General features: G+C 45.5%; 1 long non-coding RNA gene across 1 annotated transcript; it reads right to left on the bottom strand.

Annotated features, from left to right (window-relative positions):
* Window positions 1-5,589: 5,589 nt before the first annotated feature.
* Window positions 5,590-7,124, bottom strand: LOC144772136 (uncharacterized). The gene is made up of 2 exons (XR_013599663.1): window positions 6,820-7,124; window positions 5,590-6,103 (listed from the first exon to the last, which is right to left on the bottom strand). It is a non-coding gene; the product is annotated as an uncharacterized LOC144772136 (long non-coding RNA).
* Window positions 7,125-10,801: the final 3,677 nt, after the last annotated feature.

The raw sequence follows: 10,801 nt of genomic DNA, 5'->3' as shown, positions 1-10,801 counted from the left end.
AGCTGGTTGGTCTGCTATATCTGTCTCTTTTAACCTCTGGCGGATCGCCACGTTTGCTGCTTCTCCTTTTATGTTGGCTAATAGTATAGCCGAGACCTGCTTGAAGTCTTTTAGTAATTTCATACCAAGAGTTAAAGCGGGTTCAGGACCATATTCATCTTGAATTTGTTTTAGCACATCTGGTATTACCGAAATGGATGGAACACCGTGCGTTTTTGTGTAGATGGAAGCAAAGACTGTACCCCAAGTGTCACAGTCCTCAATGTGTGGTGCGATTCCCATTGGAAGACAGATAGTCAGAATCCTGTGCTTTTCTAGCGGGGTGGTGTCTGGAAACACCGCCTCTATTTGGGTGATTTTCTGCGCTAGCCAGAATGGTATTTGTTCCCGTTTAGCCGGTACTTTACCTAGGCAGGACTGGATGTTCTGTGGTGTAATTTTATTTGTGTTCCCCTGGTGAGGGGTCAGCTGTGGGAGTTTAATCGCTGGCTGAATTGTTGAAGTCCGCATCACATATTGGACTAATTGTCTGTGTATTTTTATTAGTTGTTTTAGCTGTGTTAAAAGGTTTGGTGCAGACATCCCATCGATGTCTGGATGTGGTGTGTATCCGGGTAGGACCGGCCACGTTGCTCCTGGTCTACCTAAAGGACCGAGCCTGGTGATGTGATTATTGTGTTTTAGGGCGCCATCAAATAAGAGCAAATGCTCTTGAAATTTGAGTGGTACTTCCACCTCCTCGAAAGGAGTGTACGTTTCAGGAGGTTCCTCTATTTTGTAATAGTGGAAGTACTTTGTTACAGGATTTGCTGCTGGAAAATTTATCCATGAATAGTATACCTCTGTCTGCCGATATTCGTGTGCCTCAATTACGAATATGACTGTGCCACCTCTAGGTGTCAGTCCATTTTCTATAAGTTTTATGGTTATAGATTTCCTTTTGATGACCGGGATGAATATTATATCCGGGTCTGCGTCTTGCATGGTAGCATCAGCTGCTGCGAGTTCAGTTGCTAATCTAACTGCCTCTCTTTCATCATCACTGTCTGACATTTTATCGACAGGATGGTTATTTTGTTTGTTTGCAGATCAGGTTTCTTATGGAAACAAAGATTAGATGCACAATATTTTGGAACCGTGTATCCTTCAACGTTGACTTGTACCTAGAACCATACATAGGAGTTCCCTCCTGCGAGGTCTGGCGGATATAACCTTTCACCCACTCCAGACGTCTTTGGAGTATTTGGGAAAAGGGGTCTGAATGAGAAAGCACGACTGAGTTACTCTAAATGTCTTACGTTAGTTTTATCGCCCTTACCAAACGCGTTGGGCGCCATGTAGTGTAGTTCCTATCATCCCAATAGGCTCTGCGCATTGGAATAATACCTACAGCAGTAAAGGCCTAGACCAGACGTTAACTAGGTCTACTACTGTCGATACTAGACTTAAAGTTTTGGGTTTGCCAGCTTAGCTCAGAGTTCACTAGAAACTTTCTCGAATGTTCAAGGAGGACTTAACTTCCCTGATTAGACAAGAAGGGATTTAGTTTCTGACAACCATAGAACATGACAACTTTGCTCTCCCCTAATCAAGAGTATATCTCGAGAGTCGTGTGAACAAAAGGCAATTTATTTTACTCAGTCAGTACGTGCATTCTTAGTCTCATCAGATTGTAGAGAAAAGGAAGAGACGGGCGTGTTCAATAAAAAGGTGTTATTTATTGATCAGTCTCTTTTCTCATACAAGAGAAATGGATCGATATTATTGCAATACTTATAGTTAAGTAAAGTGCATACATTAAAAGCAATAGTATAAAATAATACTGTAAAAACATTGATATGGTTTCTAACCATAAGATGTTTTAAAATGAATAAAATATATTACATACACATATACATTTGACTAAACGTACTCAACTGGTGTTTCTAAATACGCCTACCCCGTGTACCTGACCTAAGTCTAATACGTGGGCGGGAATAGAAAGTTACAGTTTAAGTTAAGTTTGTTTTTGCCAAGTGAATAACTAAAGAATTCTCTGTGAGGGGTTATTCAGTTCTGTACCTGGAATCTAGGTTGAATGAGGGATGGTATCTCTCGTCTCTGGTCTCGATATTCCAGGCTGCCTGCGAGGGCTACCCAGAAACGCCGGTGCTGGATTTCTCGGCAGGAGAAAGCAGCTTCTCTCAGCGCGTCAGGAAGGCGGGGCTGCGCCAGCGGGGTCTGCTCTGCTCTTCGCTTCGGCAAGTATGGCTGCTCCGTCTCGTCACCACGCGTGTGTTTGCATAGGGCAATATCAGTAATATTTATACCTTTAAGGTGCCGAGATTGACGTAAGGATGGACATAGATACGTCAATAAGGATGTCATACGACTTGCTCGTTAGCACATTCTTTTACTGAAGTTCTCGGTGAAATCAAAACAATGGCCGCAGGGTTTTTCCCAGGTTGTCATAGGTTTGATTTGTTATGAGAACTCCCTATGCCTTATCAGGGGCTGGAGGAATATCGCTTGTCTAATTAGATCGCAAGCGTTATGACCTAATCAGATAACACGTTCCTGTGCCGTAGTGTGACTGCGTCAGATAACGGTATCTGCATCATGGGGGTTTTCTGCCTCATGGGCTGATTACTTAGTTAACTTGTTAGTTTGCTAACCAGAATAGGGTCAGGAATAGGGGGATCGATTCAGAACCTATAGGAATACATCACAGTATATGCCCCTAAGAACTACAGGCTAATTAACCTACTAGATATCGGAGAAAAGATTTTTGCTAAGATGATACCCGGTAAGCTAAGAACTTCAGTCAATCGTGCCAGTGGAACAGGGTGGGTTTAAAGAAGGCCACTCCACGATTGATCATTGTTTTTCCCTGTGGGCTTTAGCCAGGAAGTCGATGGAACAAAACGGCAAATTATGTTGCTGTTTCGTCGATTTCCGAGCGGCCTTTGATTCAGTAGATAGAAGTAGCCTTTGGGAAGTGCTAGAAAACTACGCATTGCCGGAGTGTATACTAAATATTCTAAAAGAATTACATAGTGACAATTGGGCCAAGGTCATTAGAGATTTAAAGGGCTCATTAATGCAGAAAATTCCTGTAAAGAATGGCTTGAGACAAGGGTGTGTCTTGACACCCTTGCTCTTTTCAATCTTTCTAGCAGATCTTCCCATGGTTTTGGAAGTTGATAAGAGTGCGAGCGCGCGCATGAATAGTAATAAAGTTGCATGCCTTTTATATGCTGATGATCTAGTGATCGTGGACCAAACCGAAATGGGCCTCCAAAGGAAATTAAACGCTTTTAAAACATATTGTGATAAAAAGTTTCTAACGGTGAATATGGAGAAAACAAAGATCCTATGTTTTGGGAAGAAGGTAACAAATTTTAAATGGTTTTTAGGTTCAGACAAATTAGAGGTAGTAAGTGAATATAAATATCTAGGCCTTTGGTTTGACAGTGCATTAAAGTGGAATACCCACGTGGTGGCACAAACCTCAAAGGCGGCCTCATCGGTCTGTGGATTGAAAAAATGTAATAAGGACTATGGTGACATGTCACACAGACCGTTACAAAAAGCATATGAAGCTATGAAACCCCCACAAGTTCTCTATGGCGCTGAAGTGCTCTATCTGAGTGGTAAAAGGGCGTGGGACCGGGAGGAAGGAAAGATAATTAAAATGTTGTTGTCCCTACCTAACGGTTCCATGTTGCAAGCCATTAGATTGGAGGTAGGCTTGATAGCATGGGAGGTAAAGGTACAAATGTCATTGCTAAGATTTTGGAAGCGCCAGATGCCCGGTGATGAACAGAAGGTGTCAATTTGGTGCAGAAAGGAAATACAAGCAAATAGCTTATATTGGGCACGGGAAGTGAGGAAAACCCTTCAGCTAGTAACTGCGCAATTAAAGTTGACCCTCGAACAACCATCATTGGATTTAGTTTTTACTAAGAAAATGCTTAGTGACCGAGGGCATGAACATTCCAGATCACAAGACCTGGAGTACCTGAAGCTAAAAAAATCAGTGAACTGGGTAAGGAATGAATGGGAAAAGGAGGTCCGGTTTCCATATTTGGATGTGTTACCCAGTAAATGGTTAAGGTACGAAATCATGAAGGTTCGGGTAGGCTTAAACCCATGGAAGATCGATAGTAAATTAAAAGTAGCCCTGATCCAACCTGAAGGTATTTGCAAATGTGGCCTAGGTGTAAAGAATTACATTTTACATATACTATTGGACTGTACATTGATTTTAACATTGGTAAAATGTTTTTACGTCCAATATTTTTAAAATACAAAGTGAACTCAGGATCGGAGGCGGTTGCTCTCCTTACAGAAATGTTGTTTTTAGATATCACAATTGCGCTGGGGAAATGTTTGAAAGCAACAAGAGAAGCTGTAACTGAGGCATCCAAGGAAGTTGGGAAATTTTAAGACATTAAGGGCCAGATGTAGGTAAATAATATTTACCGACCTCTTAAATACCGAGTCATACCGACTCGGTATTACCGAGGAGGAAAATGAGATGTAGGTAACAATGACGGTATAAAATACCGACTCGGAACCTGTCGGTACTCGGAAACGGTATTTACCGACTCGGAATATACCTACACGGTAAAATCCGAGACGGAAAAACCAAAACCGATCCACCGGTGCCATGGCCCATAGGAATGAATGGCAACTTCCGACCCGGAAAATACCGAGTCGGGAAAAACCGACCCGGTATTTACCGTGTCGGAACTATCCGCCGAAGAATTTGAAACTGACAAACATGTGTGCCTGTGAACCAATCAGGTACTTCAACCACACCCAAATTCCAAGCCACAGGGGAACTAACCAATCAGATCCAAGCACCACACCCCAGTACCTGGGACAGGCCACGCCCATGCAGGTGCAGAAACAAACAGTCAGGAGAGCAGGAGGACAGAGTGTGGAGCAGCCTTTCCTGACACAAACTACACAGCAAGATGGAGAGCCAGGAGGCACAGAGAGAAGCTGCTGAGCGCAAAAGGAAGCAGAAGTTCAGCCAGGAGGAACTGCAGGTGCTGATTTCGGAGGTTGTCAGACATTATGGGAAAATATTTGGAAAGCAAACTCTGCATGTTGCTGAATCAATCAAGCGCAGCACCTGGTTGGACATACAAGGCAAGGTAAATGCCATTGGTGTCACCCACCGTGACCTTGAAGACCTAAAAAAACGGTGGTATGACATCCGCATAATCACCAAAAAAAAGCTTGCTGCCCACCGCAAGGAAAGTGCTGCTACAGGAGGCGGAAGAAACAGAGCCCCCAGACTCACCGACATTGAGGAGATGGTCGCTACAACCCTTGAGAAGGAATGTATACACGGAATAGGAGACGCAGACAGCTCAGCAAGAGGAGCAAAGAAAGCAGGTAAGATGCAGGAACAATATCATTTACCCTTTTACCTATTCCCCTCACAGGATAAATCAGACTCCACAACAGGTTTAACTAATGTCCTGCAATGCATCCTGGGAAATGTAGTCATGTGTAGATACCTCAGAGCAGTCAGCGTGCATTGCAGCAAGGGGAGCAACAGACAAGTAGCATAGGCAAATGAGAGACAGGCAAATGTGCAATAGAAGTGTATTTAATCTCATGACACAGGTGAACAACATTACTGACACAATGTCCATGTCTGTCCACAGGAGAGTCAAAGCGCAGCACAGCTGAGGTCAGAGAGAAGAGGAGGGAAGGAGCCGGACCTAGCACTTCTCACGGAGGGCAGGACCAAGAGCAGGCTGCCCCGATACCTGAGGAGGCAACTGCTGAATATCCACGTTCCCCTCTCCTATTTGGTAGTCAGGACACAGGAGCGGCAGAACTATCACCCACCCCCACATCACCATCCCCAGTGCTGGGAAGAGTCAGGAGCCATGATGTGCCCCCTCGCAGAATACTGCAAACATCATCGGAGGAGGAGGAGGTGGAGGGTGACACACAGGACAGAGGCAACACCGAGCAGCAGCCCAGTCCCAGAGTCACGCGGGCCAGTGTCCGAGGGCGACGGCCACGGGAGGTAGAGGATGTGCGGCAAGTCCAAGGTGTCTTCTGCGGACTGGAGGCCACCATGGTGAAGGTGCAGCGCCTGCAGGCAAAAGCAATGATGGGGGTTCAGAGGCACGCACGCACAACTAACAATAAACTGGAAGCAGTAGGCAAGGGCATAGGGGACATGGCAGAAGGCATACAATCCATGGCGTCAGGAATTTCAGATATCACACAGTGCATGACTGTCCTGTGTGACAAATTGGACAGGGACCATTTGGAGAGACGCAAGGCCCGTGTGGATGTGCGCCAGCAAACCAAGGCCCTGAACAGGTTTGCAACTGCTACCACTCTGCTGTGCAGACGGTCAGTCACGATGCAGGATGCCATAGTGCAGTGCTGCACCAATTTAAGTGAAGGTATGGCCAGGATGACCACTGCCATGGAGCTAGTGCTCGCGCATCAGACTGGCACTGGAGGCGACACTTGTGCTGCCGAAAGCGAGGGGTCCACCAGCAGGAGTGGTGCAAGCACTCCTGTGCATGACTTACGGAGGAGTGGCAGGCGTGGGGGAAGTTTGACAGGCCAGCGTGAGGACATAGGCTCACAGCCACAGCAGCCCCGCCCTGTGGCCCGTGGCCACAAACAATGACTTTGCACTCCACCCAAGGCTGTAGTCACGGTGGTGTGAACCGTGACAACACACTCATGGAGTGTTAGTATTAGTGAGCCCAATGTGAGCTAACAATGCTGTGGCGTAGTGATTATTAAACTACTTACACAAAGTTACATTCATGCCTGTGTCTCTTTACTCACTCAGAAATATTGTTGTGTAACCTCTGCCCGTCTCAGTCTCCCATCTGTAGCTGCTGCTGCCACTGTGGCTTGGGGCTCTGCCACCTCTGGGTCGTCATCAATGTCCTCATGAAATGTGAGCTCCACCTCAGTGCCTTGCTTGGTGGCGAGATTATGCAACATTGCACAGGTCGCTATTATTTTGCAGCAGATGATTGGGGTGTACTGCCGTGCACCTCCACTCTTATGGAGGCAGCGAAACCTGCTCTTTAGGAGTCCAAATGTGCGCTCAACTACGTTTCGTGTGGATCTGTGAGCCACGTTGTATCGCCTTTCACTCCTGGTGGATGGGTTGAGGTAGGGAGTGAGCACGAAGGACCGCAGGGCATATGCACTGTCGCCTAGGGGGAGAAAGATAGACATTAATTGCAAGTACTTGAGACGTAGATCTGATGTGAGTGTCAGGGTGTGTCAATGTGATTTACCTAGCAGGTATCCATTTCCAAATTCTCCGGCAAGTAGGCGTGTGTATATTCCACTGTTCTGGAATATGTATGAATCATGGGTACTTCCGGGGAACTTGGCTACGATGTCAGTGATGAGGTTACCTGCATTACATATGACCTGGACGTTGATGGAGTGCGTCGATTTGCGATTCCTGTATATGTGCTCTGTGGCTGCAGGTGGACAGAGTGGGACGTGGGTGCCATCGATGCAGCCGATCACGTGAGGGAAGTGTGCCAGTTGATAAAAGTCAGTCTTGGTTTTGGCTAAATCTGCCGGTGTAACAGGGAATTTAATATAATGCCCCATCCTCTGCATCATGGCGTCAAGAAACCTCCTGAAGAAGCGGGACAGGCAGCCCTGGGACACGCCACCCACTACAGCTATCACACTCTGGTAGCTCCCTGAGGCCAGCAGGTGTAAGCTACATAGCACCTGGACATGAGGTGGGATGGCATGGGCCCTGGGTGTTGGGTGGTCCAGGAGAGGGTGTAGGTCCCTGATCAATTGCTTGATGGTGTCTGGGTGTAGCCTGTACCTCTGCAGTATTTCAGGCTCTGTCAGTTGGAACAGTGTTATCCTCTGCCTGTACACTTGTTCCTCCCTTAGCCATTCTCTCTGTCCTGCTGCCTGTAGTCTCTGCCGTCTTGCTATGATGTAGAAAGCCGCCATCATGGGTCCTGAGGTGCATTTTGGGACTTTTTTTATAGCCCTCCCTTGGTTACCACCTGCTTTCAATGCATGGTAAATACCGACTTAAAAATACCGTTTTTCGGCAGAATCGGTATTTTTGGGCTTACCTACATCTCCAAGGCTTATTTTACCGTTTCTGATTTACCGAGTCGGAAAATACGAACTCGGTATTTATGTATACGGTAGATTCCGACACGGTAATTTTACCGGGTCATTCTTACCGAGTCGGTATGTTTCCGACTCGGATTTTAAGAACATCGGTATTTTCCGGCCTCCTACATCTCATTTCCTCGGTAACGGCCGATTTTACCGGTTTTCGGCCGTTACCACCCGGTAAAAGCCTACCTACATCTGGCCCTAAGATTTTAAAATACGGATAATGTCAATTTAGTGTTTTTATGGTTTTAAATGTGTATAGAATGTTAAAATGAATTATGATGAAAAATTTCTATTTCTAAGTGGATCCATGTTCTTGTGTATGGTTTATAGACTATTGTCTAAATAAACTTTGTTTTTACTACTACTACAATGAGTAGAACAGGAGATATGAAATTTAAAGATTTCAGTGAAAATAGTGCCAAAAAAACACAAAACACCAATTGTCCAACCGTGGATATCTAGTTTCTGGACCGTAACAAAGTCACAAGTTCAGGCCGACCATGTTGGGAGCATGGGCCAGCTACCCATGTAGGCTTGCTGAACAAAGGACCTTCATTTATGGTTTGTGATGCATTGCGTGGGGCAGTATCGAAGATGCTTCATGCAGCTGAAGCGATGCATCTGTTCCGAGATGCGGTGAGGCTGTGATGTGAGATCCTGCATCATTGTTCAGGATTCTCTTGATGGGGACTTGAAATGCTAAACCTGACATCAAGGATGCATCAGGCAGTCAGGGTCAGGCATCGGTACCGAGGAGCTGCAAGGCTGCAATACGGAGTTTGGCATCCTCATTGGGGCTGCTGTTGATGAGGGATGCGAGGGCCAACACCGAGGATGCATCACACAGCAGCAGTTCTGATGAGGTGAGGGGCTGTGTTGTGGGTCTTTCCGATGGGAAAGATCCAAGAAGTGATGTTGATCCATCAGTTTTGCACAGAGTTGCACCAAACAGCAAAGAAGATACACCAGATCCACGGATGCTGGCAGAGTGCCTCAGGCCCACTTTCAAAGGTCCAGGACTGGGGTGACACCACTTGGCAGGGTAGACTGACAGATGGCAGAGTCCAGTTGCTGGGGTCTAGGTGGTTGGAGCCTTCTGTCTCTGAGGCTCAAGACAGGAGGCCAGTCAACTAGCCCTTGGAGTCACTCCAGTATCTTGGGTTCCGCAGATGCAGGTATAGGTCTTCTCACCGGACAAGAAAGCAACAGGCATCAGGTCAGCACAGCAGGAAAGCAACATTCCAGCAGAGTGCCATTCCTTCCAGCAGCACAGAGGTCTTTTTCCTTGCAGAGTATCCACAGGCCCAGAACTGTACAGAGGAGTTGGTGTCTGAGGTCAAATATGTATACCTATTTGCACCTTTGATGTGGGGGAAGCTCCTAGAGGCAGTCATTGAAATGCACATGTGTCCTGTCTTCCTCAACCTGACTCCAGACTAACTACAGTAAGTAAACAGTGATTTGTGTGGAGGCAAGACATAGCCTATTCAAAATATAAGTGTGGCTGTGCCCAGCTCCTCCCTCCCATCCTGATAGCAACCGACTGTCCAGGTACACCTAAGCTACCTATTTTGTGTGGCTGCCTAGGAGAAATACACAAAGTCCAACTGTCAATACCACCCAGTTATGGACTTGGTTACAGACCACAAGCACCAATTGGCTAAGGCAGAAAAAAGTCAATGTTCTAAAAGTATACATAACAGAGCCCTACATTTGCGCTCATATTGCTGGTGCACTGCTAAAAGCGGGAACAACTCCCTCTAATGTGAAATATTCATCCTGGTATTCCATAGTACTCTTTGTATTCACCATGTTCATTTTCCAATTAATTCAGACTTTTTCCTTTTATCCTTCACCACAACAAAGACAGCTGGGTTCAATTTGTGTTCTTTATTAAACATTTCCAATACTTGATGTATGCCGTTCTAGGCTTCGTACAACAGTACGTACAAATTAACCTCTGTAGGAACCGGGGTCACCAGTTCCCCGGGGGTAGCCTGGCACGAGCAGGTAGGCACCCGAAAGCTCAGGTGTTAAGTGACTACACAACACACGCATCCACTGAGACAATAAGTGCATGCAAGAACTTAGACCACAACAGTTACATTTGATTCAAATTAATATGCTTTTTATATAAGATTAGAATCAAGGTAATCAAAAATTCACAGTATCAATAACTTATTAGCTCCCTTTAAAAATGCATGTGTTTCATCACTCGGCAATAAATACTGTACTGAATAAATATTAAATATTAGATAACCATAAGCTTTGCAATAGTCCTGTTCTTACTCAGCACCTGCAAGAAATTCTTTATAAAGTCATTCAGATATCATTGCAGCAAGCACCAATAACCATCTCTACAGGTAAATAACCATTTCAACAGTAGATTTCATGAGGGGAGCAAAGGACATTTCATCATCAATGCCACACACCTAGAGCTGAAACCACGGCTGCCAAATCATTAGGGCAATTACAGATTCACTGCAGCATTAACTTCTGGTACATTTCATTAGAAGGAGAAACGCTGTCTTACTCAGCCGTAACGTTTCCTAGCTGCAGGAGTAAACGGTGCACTAAATGAGAATATAACACTTCTCACAATGTAAAACATTTCATTAGAAGTCAAACATCTTCTTTAAATGTAAAA

Source organism: Lissotriton helveticus, chromosome 8, assembly GCF_964261635.1.
Source record: "Lissotriton helveticus chromosome 8, aLisHel1.1, whole genome shotgun sequence".
Classification (NCBI taxonomy): domain Eukaryota; kingdom Metazoa; phylum Chordata; class Amphibia; order Caudata; family Salamandridae; genus Lissotriton; species Lissotriton helveticus.
Note: the sequence above shows the minus strand (reverse complement) of the source record. Positions and strands in the feature narration are given on the sequence as shown.